The 4909-nt window shown below is 38.2% G+C and overlaps 1 long non-coding RNA gene across 1 annotated transcript; it reads left to right on the top strand.

The window, feature by feature from the left end:
• Nucleotides 1–407: 407 nt before the first annotated feature.
• LOC143646285 (uncharacterized) lies at nt 408–4610 on the top strand. The gene is made up of 3 exons (XR_013157447.1): nt 408–563; nt 2285–2397; nt 4337–4610. It is a non-coding gene; the product is annotated as an uncharacterized LOC143646285 (long non-coding RNA).
• Nucleotides 4611–4909: the final 299 nt, after the last annotated feature.

Below are 4909 nucleotides of genomic sequence, written 5' to 3'. Positions count from 1 at the left end.
GCTTGGAGAACTGCACTATCTGGGGCTCATTGATGTGGTCCCAAGAGCTATTTTCTGTATTTTCAAACATCTGCTGGAAATAATACCTGTAGCAGAGATGGATAGGCTATCTATGAAGTCACAGTTTTCATTTCCCTTTGTATTATTCCAGTGTGATTGGTTGTCTCATACTTATCAGAAATTGTAATTGATAGTTACATATGTATTTGAAGTCTCAAAAGTGGGTAAACCTGATTGTAAGTTATTACACTTTGGCATATATATGATCATATACATTGTACCTATAAGATAAAATTATAATAAAAAGTTCTGGGTGGTGACAGGGAGCAATGCTGTACAGTATGAAGCAGTGCTAACAATGACTTTCTGAACAGTTACCTTGGAGATTAGAATTCTAGGTCGTCTGAATCAGTACATCAAGTCTTCCATTTGTTTAAGGTTGTTATTATATGAGCAGAAAACCATATTACAGCATCCTATAGAACCATATATATTTTTTTATTTCTTCAGGAAAAAAAATAACAGAATCACCTTGTCTGAAAGGGAAAACTAAAGATGCTCAGGTAACTTTTGGTCCTTGAATTTCTAGAAGGCACACTGTCATGAACTATAGGTGAATTCATATGTGCCCCCATTTAGGGGAGAGTATTAATGGAAAGGGGCTTGTTTACATTAAGCATTCTACCGGCTAGCTTGACCAGTCCACCTCTCTTCTGTCCTTAAACTACAGTTGATCTTCAGGCTCTACCAAAAAGTCATCTGAGATGTGTTCAGATGACAGCCACCATTCTGGCTGGGCTTGGAATGCCTACCACTGTTTTGCCACCCAAAATGTGCACTGACCTTTGTCCTTCAATTCAAACTGAACATAGTACTTATCTTTGAAGGGAATGACATTTTGCTTTGCCCTGATATATGCTCATTCTGACCATTTATTTTGTCACAGTGGTGCTTTTTATTTGTTAGCTTGTCATTGCTCCAAATTTAAAGTTCCTGGATATCAGTGTATTATTTGGGAGTTTATTGTATTGATCTCTTTGTACAATCTTATCTCAAAATGGGCAATTTGAAAGATGAGACTTAGGTAGCCACTTGTAATAGAGAACTTGGCACTGACTTGAGAGAAGAGACAGGAGTTCATCCCTCACAAAAAACCTCTTCCCATTAAAAATGAGAGAATGGGAGGTAGGTTCTTCTGACTGTACTGAATACTCTTAATGTGAGGAATCTAAAGGAAATAAGAGTGCCACCAGAGCTAGCCAGAGGCTCCTTGTTCTTATAGGTAGTGAAAGTGTTCAGTTACAATTAGATGTTGTTACTTAGTGACAGATACTCAAATAACATTGGCTTAAAAAAGATAAAGTGTAGGGTGGCCAATGGTGGCTCAGTGGCAGAGTTCTTGCCAGCCATGCCGGAGACCTGGGTTCACTTCCCGGTGCCTGCCCATGCAAAAAAAAAAAAAAAAGAAGAAGAAGAAATGTAAAGTGTTCTTATTTCTTATATAAACAAAGGTAGAAGATAAACAGTAAGGACTTTGTCTGATGTCAGCATGAAAATTAGGAGACAAATTCTTCTATTTTGTGGTTATTCCATCTTTAATACATGGTTTTCATTGAACAGTCCGAGGTGGCTGCTTGAATTATGGTTTTAGTCGGCAGGAAGAGGAAAGAGAAAGAGAGGGTGGGTCACTTCCTTTTAAAGATTATTCCTAGACATCACACATAACACTTCTGTCTATATAACATTGGCCAGAATTTACACACATAACTGTGCCTACCTTCAAAGAAGTTTGGGGAATATAACCTTCATCCTGGGTTGCTCTGTGCTCAGCTAAAAGATGTAATTTCTATTACTAGTGGAAAAGTGGTGAATGAATAGTAAGAGCCCCAACCATGAGGAGTCTGTGCTGTGTGGCTTTAGGAGACTTGGAGCTGAAGGTAGCCAGTGCTTGAAAGTATCAAAGGAGTGAAGGAAAGAGAGGGTTTGCCATCAACTGGTTTAGTTCTACAACACCTGAAAGCTGAGGTTCTTCTCTAAGATTGGACCCTGGCTTACCTAAGTCACCAAATATTCATTTGAAGTCACATGGTCAATGGAAATAGGGCCACAGTGCCTACCTGATAAGAGGTCCCCCTCCTATCTTTGCTAATTTCCAGATGCACTTCTTGGGCTGCATGTTGTCCTGCTGTGACATTTACTTTCCTTCACCATTTCTGTATCTGTCCTAGAAATCCTCTCTGATGGTAGTACTATTAAGGTAATAGGACTTTTTACTGTGTTATAGAATTAATCTCCTAGTTCCTTGCTTGCTGTTGGCTGAGGGCTGCTCTCAACTCCTAGAAGTTACCCACATTCCTTGCTACGTGTTCCTCTCCTGCAACAGAGAACTTAGCACAGGTAAATCCCCTTTGTGCCTCAAATTTCTTATTTCCTCTTTCTCTGATCTATAGACCCATGTTTAAAGGACCCATGTGATTAAGTCAGGCCCACTAGGATAATCCCCCTCTCTTAGGGTTAACTAATTGGAAGTCTCATTACATCTGCAGAATCTCTTGATGGCATCAGATTAGTGTTTGATTGAATAACTGGGAGAAGGTATGTATAGCACAGTGACCAGGAATCTTGGAGGCCATCTTAGGATTTTGCCTAACATAGTTTATTCCACTATTAGGTTCAGCCTCAATAAATTAGAAATAGCCTAAATATTCATCAAGACATTGATTAAATAAACCATGGTATATCCATATAATGAAAAATTATAATACTATTAAAAATTCCTTATTTTAAGGAATATTTAATATCATAGGAAAATACTGATTATAAGTTATGATGAAGACATTAAACTTTGTATATGCATAGAAGCAGATTTAAAAGAAATGCATGTAAGTACTGACAGCAGATGATGGAGTAATAGTTAATTAAATTTTTCTTTATATTTTTCCATACTTCAGATTTTTTGTATAATAATCATGAACTAATTTTGTAATTAAAAGCAAAGTTTATTTTAAAAATTTTCTTTTTTTCATGGGACGCACAGTATTTTCTACATTGGTTTTCTCATCTTCCAAACCATGGCCATAGTTGCCATAGAAACTGTTAGAGAGTTCTCTCACCTTGTCATCTTCAGTTGCTTTAACTTGCAGGCCAGGTATCTTGCTGTACCTTTCCCTCTTGGCTCACTCTTAGGTTTGATAACACTCAGATTTCTTGTTGCCAGTATCTTCCTCCTGTGCCTTTGGCAGACAATATTAACTGTTCAAGGCACTCTTTTCCTTTTATCCTAGACTCTCAGTTAGATAGCACCAGGCAGCTTTGCCCTATCAGCTGGAATTGGTATAGAAGATGAAATCTGCAAATCCTAAACTAATATGGGGTTGACAGAGTACGGCCATGTTAGCAGGCCACCTAAGTTTCTATTTGCATGAAGGGCTTCTTGGGAAAGAGATCTTCTTAAGGTAAAAGGGGTCAATATGTAAGACCTTATTGCAGAGCAAAGGGTTTTGTTAAAGGAGAAAGTTTCATATTGTTTTGTGGAAACAGAATGGCATTTGCTAATAAAGTATCTCCTTATCAGAGCTTCATGGCTACATCCTAGGGAACACAAGGAAACATTCCTTTATGAACAGTAATTTGAGATGTGGTGTTTCCACTTGGGCAGAGTAACATCATCCTGATATATCACATTCAGTAGCTGTAGCAAAGGAAATAGTACTATGTGTGCCAGTCATTTCCCTGGAATGTTCCGAACTAACTAATAGTAATTTGAATGTGACTGGAATTTGTGAAATTCTACAGACAGGATCAGAGACAGAGAGACTATGCTTTTGTTACCATTTTGGTTTACCTATTGTAGCCCCAAATATGTGTGACTTGTGAATATATGAGTTATTCTCATGAGTTATATGGTACAGAAAGGGGAACTAGTATGGTCTTCATTTTACAGATTAGTAAAAGCCTGCAAGCTCTTAGTTCTTCTCTGACTAGAGAACATCACTACTGGCCACAGAAGCTTATGAAGCAAACACTCTGGATACAGCCCTGTGTCAGGCTCTGGGGGTACCAAAGTTAAAATTACAAATGAAGACCCAGTTTAACTCGCAAACTTCTACAGATTTGTAAGCCAACAGAATCCATTCTGAGCTCTGTGGAGTATTATATAGTAGATTGTATTTTCCAAAGATGGAAAATTCCACATGTGATGCTGACACTCCTCCACTAAGATGTTAGGGTCTCTTCCCTTTCTTTGGAGTTAGGAAGGTATTTTTTTTCACTGCCTTGACCAATAGATTGTGGAGGGAAATTTACTTAACGACTTTGGAGGTTGGCTCTCTTCCAGGACACAAACTTTTGGATTCCTGAGGTACCGTGCAAGAAGTCTGGCTACCTTGAAGCCACCAGCCTGGACAGACCATATGGAAGAAGAGAAAGATGCCCGAGAAGCCCCATTTCTTCCACCCCAACTGCTCATCTCTCCTCATTCCAGGCCTGAGAAATGAGAGAAAAAGGCTTTGAGAACCCCAGTCTCAACCATCTGATTGCAGGACTCATGAAAACTCTGAACCAGAACCACTCAGCCAAGCTGCTCCCAAATTCCTGACACAAATAAAGAATGATAGATAAATTATTATTGTTGCTTTATGCCTCTAATCTTTGGGCTGATTTGTTGGGCAACAATAAATAACTAATACACGTCGGTATAGACATGCAGTAAAAAATCTTCTAGTTTCTACCTCTGCTTTAAAACTGAGGGACCAGCACTGTTTGATATAATAGAAAAATATTAACTGAAGAAACGAGATATTTCTACTTTATTGCACAGCATTTATCTTTGGCTTGAATGTTGTTTTCACTTCTGACATGTTTTTTTTTTTTTTTTTTTTAATGAGAAACACCTTTTTCTAGTTCCAAA

The sequence above is a fragment of the Tamandua tetradactyla genome, chromosome 9 (genome assembly GCF_023851605.1).
Source record: "Tamandua tetradactyla isolate mTamTet1 chromosome 9, mTamTet1.pri, whole genome shotgun sequence".
Lineage (NCBI taxonomy): Eukaryota > Metazoa > Chordata > Mammalia > Pilosa > Myrmecophagidae > Tamandua > Tamandua tetradactyla.
This window is presented reverse-complemented; position numbering and strand designations above follow the sequence as displayed.